This window comes from Onthophagus taurus, chromosome 11 (assembly GCF_036711975.1).
Source record: "Onthophagus taurus isolate NC chromosome 11, IU_Otau_3.0, whole genome shotgun sequence".
Lineage (NCBI taxonomy): Eukaryota > Metazoa > Arthropoda > Insecta > Coleoptera > Scarabaeidae > Onthophagus > Onthophagus taurus.
The window spans coordinates 27,314,434-27,326,718 of record NC_091976.1 but is presented as its reverse complement, the minus strand read 5'-3'; the positions used below and the strand labels follow the sequence as shown (position 1 = coordinate 27,326,718).

General features: G+C 32.8%; 1 protein-coding gene across 2 annotated transcripts in view; it reads right to left on the bottom strand.

Moving 5' to 3' along the window:
* LOC111415783 (Rap GTPase activating protein radish) overlaps positions 1-9,930 on the bottom strand; it is an 83,814-nt gene extending 73,884 nt beyond the window's left edge. The window contains exon 1 of one of the 2 annotated variants that reach the window (XM_023047633.2): positions 9,874-9,930. The gene's annotated coding sequence lies outside the window, so the exon portion shown is untranslated. The remainder of the gene's footprint in view (positions 1-9,873) is intronic. The other variant, XM_071200163.1, reaches the window with a different exon arrangement.
* Positions 9,931-12,285: the final 2,355 nt, after the last annotated feature.

Below are 12,285 nucleotides of genomic sequence, written 5' to 3'. Positions count from 1 at the left end.
AGAGTCGTAACTACAACCTGACTGCGCATAAAATTTCTGATTATCTACGACATCTATTAAATATCTTATCTAGCTTGCAACGGCATAATAGTTCCTTCAAATTTATTCGAATTTTGCAATTTTCGCCGATTAAGTTTTAAAAATTCGTATAAAATCCAGTTTTTGGAATTTGAGTATGAAAATTTCCCAAAGTGTTAATAAAAGTGACCTCTTTCCAATGAACCAACCCGTTTTGAAAAATAACTTTTAGTTTTTGAGAAAACAATATTTGAAGTTTTGATAAAATTTTCGATGTTACAATTTTCATCAATAATTTTCAAAATTCGCTATAAAATTAATTTCTTGAAGGATCCTTGTGGAAATATCACCAATTATTAATTAAAGTATCCTCTTTTTAATGCAACAAGCCGTTTTGAACAATCGCTTTCAGTTCTTGAGAAATAAATTTTTGAAATGAACGACAATTTTTTCGAATTTTGCAATTTTCGCCTATTATGTTTAAAAATTCGTATAAAATCCAGTTTTTGGAATTTGAGTATGAAAATTTCCCAAAGTGTTAATAAAAGTGACCTCTTTCCAATGAACCTACCCGTTTTGAAAAATAGCTTTTAGTTTTTGAGAAAACAATATTTGAAGTTTTGATAAAATTTTCGATGTTGCAATTTTCATCGAAAATTTTCAAAATTCGCTGTAAAATTCATTTCTTGAAGGATCCTTGTGGAAATATCATCAATTATTAATTAAAGTATCCTCTTTTTAATGCAACAACCCGTTTTGAACAATCGCTTTTAGTTTTTGAGAAATAAATTTTTGAAATGATCGAATTTTGCAATTTTCGGCGATTAAGTTTTAAAAATTCGTTTAAAATCCAGTTGGGGAAACGAATTATGTGTTGGTTTTAATGTTATTTTTGCTTGTGGTTTTATAAAAGAACTAAGAAACGATGTTGATACGTCTATATTAAATGTACCATGTGGTTAAACCAATATTGTAGCGATTGCAATTTGTTATATCTGTGTCAAAATACTTCAGCAAGAACTTTGAGTGAGATGCACCGAGTGCCAACTCAATTCACCGATGGTTTAAGCAATTAAAAGAACATATAGGGAACATCAATACGTTGATAAACGTTTTTTTAATTAATTGTTACCTATCCTAAGTATAATGCACATATGAAATCAGGATTCTAACGCAATTTTCAATTCAGACAGAAAGATTAATATTAATAACTCTAATGATAAGATAAATGAAATAAAAAATTATCGATGATCGTTACCTAGTTATTGTATTACGATCAACAATGTCGATATTAATTGAAAGTGAATGATCACTAGCATCGTTTCAGTCTAATTACGCCCATTGCAGTAATTAAAGTGCACTGGTTCTGAGGATAAACCGTAAATGCGGAAGCTGTGGTGTATGAGAACTGATTGCGAATATCTAGGCCAAGTTCAAAATAGGAAAAAGAGACGAACAAAAAAGTCCAATACGCCAATGAAACACATCATACCCACTATTATTATGAATATTATTTTTTTGTCACTTTGTTTATAATCCATAAATAATAAAGTCAAGATATGATGACCACTTATCATACACGCAAAGTTAAAGTCCGTTAACTTCCAAGACTTTGAAGTATCTAAATGGTTTGAATTAATCACGAAATTTTCCGGTAAAGTGCGCATTAAACACGCTTCGTAAAGAGCTACACGCGATCGTTATCGGAAATGACCCACAAACGATTACGTTTTAAAGTGCGAGGTTAGTTATTAATTGAGATAATTTTTCAAATGGTATAAATAAAAAAAGATTATATTGGAATAGATATCTCGTGGGAATTTAGAGAAATGTTGTCATTCGGAAACGGCACACATAATCTTCTTGAGAGCAAAAGATTCCCGGTTTTTCCAACGGTGACGAATTATCCGTGTCAACGGCGTTCTTCGCCAATTTAATGGATGGCGCGCGTACCGAAAAGAAATGAATGCCCTATACGTGTGTTAGTAGAACTTCTGGTTGGGATAACGGGAAATCCGCTTTTCCCGTCTTACCCTTCTGGCCTTTTGTAGTTTCCGGACTGTCGTTTCTTTTTCTACGACTCCCGGTCAGTTACTAGTCACCCACATCAACTTTATCGTGACCTAAATTCTAACAAATAGACATTTTTATCTTTTAACTTTATTTTATCTATGAGTAGATCGAAACAGCTTGGAATTATAATTGACTGTTATTAATATGTTCCTAAATAGTTCAAGATGATATATTAACATAACTAATTTAATATCGAATGTGGCAGCATGGCATGCAAGGGAACAATAAGTTATGAATTCCAATTACGTTAACTGGTGCAAATTGGGGTTTGCTTTGTAGTTAACCACCTGGATAATTCCGAATCAATATCTCAAAGCTGCTCGGGCGTGTTCTGTAGATAATCTTTTGCTGAATTCGGGAGTTAACTTCGTATCTTTGCTAGTTTAGCAAATTTTAAACTTTGTAATTAGTAAAACGTGCCAGTTATTAATAGTTAAAACGTTATAACCGGTCGGTTTGATACGTTTACATTTAATTAAAGAAGATAAACTTTAAATCTTTATTATTTTGTTGTAAAAATAAAATCAATCTCGCCTGATTTAATAATAAAACACGTTCTGTTTACTTTTTTTGTGTCGACACGATTTTATTTGTTATAAAATGAACATTTTCGGGTCAATATTGAATTTGTTTCAAGGATGTGCATTAGTTTATTAAAATTTTGTTTTAAATTTAATCTTGTTTATGTGAAAATAAGAAAATTAATTAATTGAACTCGAAATTAAAATGGTATTTGATTAAATTAATTGAAATACAAGTAGAAGACCCAACGTAATCTGATAGCCCACGGTACAATACGTTACGATTAAGCGGAAGCGACGGAGTGTTTTCAATTAATTACACTAAAACGGAAATTCCAGGACGTCTACCATGTTAACGTGGATGTATATTTGTTGTACATCTCCTATACCTACACATTCAATGGACATAATTATACCGAGATCCCACTTTGAAACTATTTTAATTCAATATTTATTAGTAGAGTAATAAACAGAAAGATAAACTGCAATTTGGCTTTTGCATTTAAACTGAATTCGGGCTAATAACAATCGTACTTAAAACACAATATTCGTATTGTTTGGTACACAATTGGTGTTGTCAAAAACATCAACGGATTCGCTGGAATATTTGTTTAGAATGTTGGACCGAGCCGGAAATGAAATTTCGCAAGGCCCTTTACAAATTCTCTTCGCTTTTGTAATTGCAGTGCATAGCTGTTTTAGTAAAAATTTTCAACGCTTTGTGTGTTCCTATCCTATGCGATCGACAGATTATAGACTCGTATGAATTCTGTGTGTGTGAGTTTATCTACGAGCACGTACATACGCTTTCAAAGCAAATTAGTACACAATAAGCGCGTACAAATTTCTACGTAGTCCGGCGAGGTAATTCCGACGTAATTGATTGTAAAATTATTGTTATTCGTAATATTGACCCTGAAACTAGTTGATAGAAGCAAAATGGATTTTCCCAAAAGAAAAGATGATAAAAAAAATAGTAATCGGGAGAACTCTGATTCCTCAGCGTCGAAAAGTAGAATAGATAAAAATCGTGCAATCCCATTTTGATTTGTTACTAAAGTACGGTAGATTACACTATTAGTTTACAAGAAAAATCTGTTGTGCTGAATCTGAAACTGTCTTCAGCTTTTCTCCATCACGTCTAGTTTTTGAGATATATCCAAAAATGTGGAAAATCGTAAATTAAAAAACATAGTAACGGTTCATGTTCAGTATATTTTTTATTTTGCATAGTGTGCTTCTGTAGCTGTATGGACATGAAAGTAGAGATCCAGACGAACATTTTAAGGTATTGATGGCATAAATTGGACTCTCAGTTATTTTGCTACAGCCTAAAACAACTCAACAAAATCAAATTTTTTCCATTTTTTTATCACTTAATCGCACCGTAACGAAAAAGAATTATATATGAACAAAAAAGTTAGCTATTCCATCATGTAGAACATTTAATTCTCTAAATTTCGAAGCATTGGACACCATGGTCGAATGTATTTTACCGGAATATACCTGTATACTATTTTCCTTATTGTTAGTATAGTGCGGGATATGATTACTTTTTGACAATTTTGTACAATGTCTTTGGGTCGATTTCTCTGATAATACTCCAGAGATAATCTCCTATCATCCCTGCGTCCCAGTGACCTTGATAACGTCTTTCCAATGTCATTAAGTCTTTATGGAACCGCTGGCCTTGTTCGTCACTTTCTGCTCCAAGATTGCTTGAAAAAAAATGTCCAAGCAATTCAAAGTGCGAATGGAAAAAATTGATTTTGAGCGACATATTTGCATTTATGACTTCGTAATTGTGCAGTAAGTTGGAAATGGTTTCCTAAAAATCCATGGACAGTTTGTTTGAAGCTAATCCACGCCGTTGCTTCTTTTGTTGTTAATGTTGACATGAATTCATTGTCATTTATTAATTTTCTTTCTTTATTAATTTGAGGGCCAACAAATATGCCTTCTTTTAGTTTAGCGTACGATAGTTGTGGAAAGAGCTGAGTGAGATATTTAAATGCTGCGCCTTCTGAATACAACGTTTTCACAAAGTTTTTCAACAAACCCACTTTGATATGTAGTGCAGGCAATATTACAGATTTAGGCTTATTTAAGACATTGAAAGCACCATTATCGTAATGTTCTCTAGAAGGCCAGTCTTTGCCCACATAATGATGCTCTCTCTCTCGGCTATCCCACAAACAAAGAAAACAGCAATATTTTGTAAAACCGCCTTGTAAGCCAGTAACTATGTTACTATGTTTTTTAATTTACGATTTTCCACATTTTTGGGTATATCTCGAAAACTGGACGTGATGGAGAAAAACTGAAGACAGTTTCAGAATCAGCACAACATTCTACGTTATAAAAAATATCGCAGTCTTCGAGGAAAAACATTGTTGTTGTATTACTTAATTTGTTTCACTAATTAATTCTTTGTGGCAAAGTACACTGTTGATACTGTCCTATGCAGAAATTCCAGCCTGATTAAAGATAATATTCCTCTAATTAATATAATTATGAAAGCTCGTTAACGGGGAAACAAAGTTTGACATATTTTCATTCCGATTGTTAGGGAGAAAAGTTGTCGAGGATCGACAATAGAATGCACATACGTGGCTCATCGAGCAATCAAGAGATTTGAAAAATTATTAATGTCACAAGCCTGTTCTTTCACTGTCAATCATTATAGACCTGACTCTTGCTTCCCCTCAAGGCGAATAAATCATAAAATAAACTGCTAGAGAAAATGACTTTCCTTCAAAGCGTGTTAAATGTTGGAATCTGTTAGTTTCATAAAAACGATTTTGTACAAAATGAAATTGTTTGGTAGATTGTAGTCTTTCTGGTGCAAAAAGAACTAAGTGAATTCGGCGTGATATTGAAGACAAAATAGAATCTAAATATAGTAAGGAAAGTATCTTACGAAAGTATTTCTTCGGATGGTTGGTATTTGTATTTTTGTTCTATTTGAACTGTACGTATTTTCTACCTTCATTTTGCTGTTACGATCATGTGAATACGACCATGCTCTGCTTCTTTCAAAACTTCGTATGTTTCATATTGACGAACATCTTTTGCGTTGGTTTGCCTACATGTGGAAGGACTCTGAAGGTAATATCAATGATCATTTTTCGGACAGTTACCTCCGGTGTACCGCAAGGGAGTCACTTTGGACTCTTTCTATTTAATATTGATATCAATGATGGCTTAGCTTTGGATTGCTCGAGACTACAGTGCGATATTGTTGCGCTACGTATTTATTGGAGTTCAAATTTCTTGACACTGAACCTTGAAAAATGTAATGTTATTTCTTTTACAAGGAAGGCAGACACGATTAGATACGATTATAGCCTGGAAGATGATACCATACCTCAGGTCAGGGACTTTGGCGTTTGAGGGCCACGTTGATGGAGCTTTTATTTTACAAACATTTATGCTATAAGAAAATTGTATTTTGCGTTTTAAGTCTCTGTAGCTCCGTTTGGAAACTCCAATATCAAATATATATTTCCAGAATTGAAAAGGTTCAAAAAAAATTCCCAAAGTATGTATGTTTTAAAAGCAACATCGCTTACATTGGTTACGTATCAGCCTGTGAGTCCTTCAACTACAGCATCGTTCATGTGCAGATACTTTAACATTCCATAAATCATTAATGGTAGTATTGATTTTTCTAGTCTTCTTGAAGTCTTACTCCTCGTACTAATGTCTTCCAGAACCCCATGTTTAGCGACCATTAACATCGTAGCGCTGGGGTTGATGTTTTTTACAACTCGCTATGCGTGTTTAAGCATTTGATAATTACGGTGTGTAAAGCTAATCATGATAAATAGTTTATATACGTAAATTCTATATATTTTGATGTATTTTTGTTTTTCTTTGTTGTTATTTTTGAGGTACCGAGCCTTGGGTTCGTCCTATTTCCCTGCTCTGTATGTATTAAATAAATAGAGGATCACAGCTTCCCTTAGTCTTATTGCAAAAAAAAACGATTTGAGGAAAAGGTGGTGAGTAAAATTTAATTTTGAAGTTGTTGCATCAAAGAGATCACGAAATTCCATTCTGCGTTGGAACGAACCTCAATCGAAAATTTTGTGGTCAATTTTGTAACTAATTTCGATTAAATTAGTATCTCTGGTCCCAGGATGAACACATGCTAATATTTGGTACATCTTCGTCAACATTGGGGCGATTCAAAATATCTTGTATGAAAAATAAAAAGCATGCTTCAGCTCCACTAGACACATCACATGCAGATTCTGTATTTCCAGGAAATAATAAAACTTCTTTTCCAGCTCTTTTTAGTGGTTTAGCATACTATTGCACTACAGCCCATTGTGAGTCTTGCCCTCCTCCCTAATATTCACGGCCAGTGTCGTGTCACAGCAACCTCAGTCGCGGGGCTATAATCCATGTTCATAGTTCTGGTCCTTTCTCCAGTTCTCTTATCTCGTAGTTCATCTTTCTTCTTTGCAACTCTTGGTGTAGATTATTGAGTGTCCATGTTTCAGATCCATAACTTACTACAGGTCTTGTAGATATTTAAACTCATTCACCATTCCAAGGTTGTTACCTGCAATCTGGTTATTTACTGCTATATGTTGAAGTAATCTACGTGCTGTTACCATATATTTGCTTTTCCCTTCACTTATTTGCAGATACAAGTACTTTTTAAGTTGATGACTCCCAGGGTTCTACTGCAGCTCTTATCAGTTTTCGTATCTTGAGTGATATTTGAAGCTCTGCCAGCATTTTCTAAATTTCTCGTCGTTTTACTCTATCATAAGCCATTGTGATAGAATTTGTCTTAACATGAATATCTGGTAAACGGTGGATCGATAACTTCTAAAACCAACCTGATAATCTCTTATGATCGTTTCTGCCACTGGAGTTAGCCGCCTTTGGATTACTGATTATTCAATTTGCAACTATAGAACTTGCAACTATTTTGCTTCTGTGATCTAGAAGAGCTTTTTGCCATGTTGTATGTTAAAATTCGCACTTATGGCGGGAAGAATGAAAAATTCTAGTTATAGAAGTTAAAATTGGCCAAATTAAGGGATTTTTGAAATAAGAGAATTAAAATTACTCAAATACATCGATTTCAACACCAATAAAAAATTTCGATTTAATTTAGTTTATTGGTTTTAAATTTATTTTAAAAGCTTCATTAAATGAAAATATTTTTATTATAAAGGACGATACGAATTTCCATTAGTTTCGATTAATCAAATTAAAGCACTATTTACTAAAACTTATAATAGATAACTCTCAACTGCAGTGAAATTCGTGGAAGTAATTAGTTAATGCATATGGTTTCGGGGAGCACATTGAATCCGAAAAGTATCTGAACGCAATAATATAAAGTACGGAATCAAAATGATTAAATTTTTATTTCAAAGAAATGTTTCTTACGATTTTTCTTATAATTTATATTTTATTCAATTTTTTAGCGACGAAACTGATACTCTTGACTTTTGTAATTTATCTTTTTGCAAGGAAAACTAGTAGTAAAAGATAAAAAGTTAAAAAACGTGAAACATTGGGATATTGTCAAAAGGACGCGGAATTATTATTTCACCGTGATATCTCGATATTAAATTTCCGCCCTTCGAAATAAATCAATATAACCTGACAAAGGGCCCTCCTATTTTTCACCGTCGGAATATATGTTTTGCTGAAATTGTTGTTGTCGTTTCGAGCACCACCGACTAAAAGCACCTGTCAATAGCTTTGCCATTTCGATTTATTAGACACCGATTTCACAACTAACTTCAAAGGGATTTTTACATTTCTAATAATAAATAAAGAAATTTCATTCAATTAACCGTCATTTGAGTAGAGATAAAAAATCCTGTTACAACGTTGGTATTGAAAATTGGTGACATCCTCATTAATTCGGAAACACCAATTTCCCTTCGTTTTGCTCCGCAAATTTTCAACTTTTAACTCATGGCGAAGAATCGCGAATACGCGAGTTCGTTTCCTTTAAAATTACAAAGTTCGTGGAGTGTCTCGTTAAAAATACAATACTTTGTCATTTTACTATCTTATTTCTGTAAATATCACGTTTTAAATAAAAACCGTTCCTCAAACAATCTATATTTTTCGTTTCTCTTTTATACCTTTCTATATCCTATGCTCTTCAATCATCCTGAAACAATTTTTCAGTTACATATATTCCTCTCAATATATTCTAGGGGATCAATAAAAATAATAATTCTGTTTGAAATTGTTACAACGTGATTTAACGTTAAATCGGGTTGAAATATTTTAATTTAAATTCTGATCCCCTAATTATTTTAGATGCGTAGATATTAAAATTTCCAATTAATCTCGAATTACCTATTAAATTAAATTAAAATGAGAACTGCCCGGAATTCGGATGTTGTTTGATTTTCTCTTTATTGTTGATTTCATAGAGTCAATAAATTCAACTGGGCTAATTGGCAGTAATCTTGTGTCGACCTGTGATTAATTTGAACTTTCCAGTTAATCAAATATAAAATCCACCACAAAATTATAATGGGAAAGAATAATTACAATTTAAACGAGAAAAAATGTTTGAAATTTAATTTTAAAAATTAGATTACATCTTTTCGCTCTCCCACAAATTTGGATTAAACTACTTGGTAAAATTTAAAAAAATAAGAGCACTAAGGTTTTAATTTTTAATCGTATTTATGTTTTAACCGGATTGGCAATTAACTTTCCTTTAATTTTTACCATAAAAAAACTTTTTTTTCATTTGAAATTCTTCCTCTTTACCAAAAAAAAAAATATTTATCTTAAAAAAAGCTATTTATCTCCCCATTCCATAACGAGATTTTTTCATTACCTTTACGTTCGCGTTAAAAAAGTTATTTTTAGTTGTACTTCCGCTTCGCCCCTCAAACCCTCGGTAATGCGAAAACTTCCCTATTTAGACGGAACGAACTCTACCCTTAATTACAAGTTGAAAACCAACGGAAAGCCCGCCTTCAAAGGATATCCGTAAAAATAAAAAAAATCTAATAATAATGTTCAATAAAATCGTTTCGAATTAATTTCTACTTAGAAAGAGGGAAAATCGGGGAAAGCACATCATAAAGTAACAGGTGGTTACACACGGGGTAACAATCGGCACAGATACACCGAGTAACAGATAGAATGAAATTGATAATAGAAATACTAGAAAGAATTATACAGAAATGTTAAAAAAAATTAGAGGGTACAAGAATTTTTTTCTTAAAAAAAGGGGTTGCCTCATGCATAACAAACTCACTTATGTTTCGGGTCGGTGAGTTACATTCGAAGGCGCCGTCGCTGGTCCCTTTCCCTGCACGCCAATGAGGTCGATCGCGGCCGACTGCGAACTGAGAGCGTCGAGACGCCACTTCGTGAGCGTCGGGTCGGCAGCGTTCGTGATACGTCGACTGAAGGGATGGTGTAATGAAGGGATGCTTTTTTTTTGCGTTGAGAGGATGAAGAAAAAAGGTTAGTTTCAACCACCTGATGGCTGTAATTTTCAAATTACTCAGCTAAAACTTAACAAGGAAAAAGAACTTGTTTTTATAATCTTAAAAGTTTTTAAATACAAAGTGTCTATAAAGATATGGAAATTTAACGTGGGGAGTTTTCACCAAGAAATTCAATATGGTAATTACTATCCTAATGGATTTTCTTGGAAAAGCTTTATAACGAAAAGTTTGATGTTCTTTTTAAAAATAATGCTATTATAAATTCAGTTCCTTATATAAACATTATTGATATATTAAAATCTAAATTCTCAACTGACTGTGAAAAGACGTCAACTCTTTATTGCAATGGAAAAGCCGCAAAAAGGGAATGAGACTCTTTTCATTGCAAGCTGTCACGCGCGATGTGTGCTATGAATACTCAAGTATGATATTGCTTTTTTATATTTCTAGTTAAACTTGAAGATTATTTTTGAATCCCACTTTTTTGTAATAAAATACATTCCAATAAATTAGAAAAAATGTATCTTTATCTTTGCGGTGTTAGGAAATGATGTATATCTTAAATTGAAGCTAAATAACTGTATTAATAAATGGGGTATTAAAACAATAGGGTTTGATGTATAAAGTTTTTCAAAAAAATGTGTTAAAAAATGTTAATTTGGGTTGTGTAAGAAAATTTAAAAAAAATCACATCAACCTTACTTTGAGGTGTTAAGATATGATGTATATCTTAAATTGAAGCTAAATGACTGTATTTTTGGATGGGGGGCTAAAACAATAATAAATAATAATAAATAAATTTATTGCCATAATAAGAAACAAAAAATACAAATTAAAGAAAATGTATACATTTAACTTAATACATAAATACGGGCAAAAGGGTCGATTTATCGCGTAAGCGATATCTTCCAAACAACCCAATCAATCAGCAGTATACTAAGTTATATAGAAAAACAATAAATGAACGGCAAGCTGCTATACTAAACTTATGGTCACCAAAAACGGTGCATAATGATAGTTGCTGGAATAAAAGAAGAAGAGAAGAAAAGTAGAAGAAGAGAAGAAAAGGGAGAAGAAAAAGTTTTCAGGAAGATACTTGAAGAGCCAATAAATGACGTTTTAGGTGGTTTTTAAATGTTACAAGGTGAGGAATATAACGGATCTCAGTAGGCAGACTATTCCAAAGGGTTACTGCCTGCACAGCAAACGATTTATGGTAAATCTCGGTACTATGAGATCTAGTAGGTAAACCATGCGACGACAAGCGTTGAAATATACAATACAAATACATTGGGGTTTGATTGTGAAGAACAGTATATAACATAGTTAATATACGAAACGATCTACGGTTCTGACAGCTTAATATCTGCAAATAATTACGGTATGGGGTTATGTGTTGAGATCTCTCGAGATCAAAGATATACCGTATGCAGTTGTTTTGAAGTCTTTGCAGTTTGTTTCGTAGTGTTACCGAAAGATCAGGATATGCCGTGTCAGCATAATCAATATGGGGGAAAATCAGGGAAAAACAAAGAGTACGACGGATCATGGGAGGAAGGAAGCAACGGAGACTTTTCAGTGAGTGGAAACAATGATAGACCTTTCTGCACACGGATTGAATTTGAGGTTTCCAGGACATTGTAGAATCCATAACCACCCCAAGGTTTCTAACCGTGTCTGACAGCTGAATAATGTCTCCGTCAAGCATTAAGTGAATGGATGAAAAATTATTCAGCTTTGCCAGTAAAGGTCGACTGCCAAACGCAATTGCTTGAGTTTTAGCAGTATTTAATTTAAGGCCATAACGTTTGGACCAATCCAAAATATTGGAAAGGTCATGATTAAGACGTGCAAAGAAATCAGTTAGTTCTTGAAAATTAAACAAATCCCCATAATCTTACTTTGAGGTGTTAGGAAATGATATATATCTTAACTTAAAGCCAAAATAGTATATTTTTAGGTGGGGTATTAAAACAATGGGGTTTGATATAAAAAGTTTTCCAAAAAATTGTATTAAAAAAAATTTGTTAGTTTGGGTTATGTCAGGAAAAATGAAAATTAAAAAAATCACCTCAACCTTACTTTGTAATATTCGGAAATGATATATATCTTAAATTGAAGCTAAAAAGCTATAGTTTTAGATGGGGTATTAAAATAATGGGGTTTCATACAGAAAATTGTACAAAAAAATGTATTAAACAAATCTGTTTGGATTA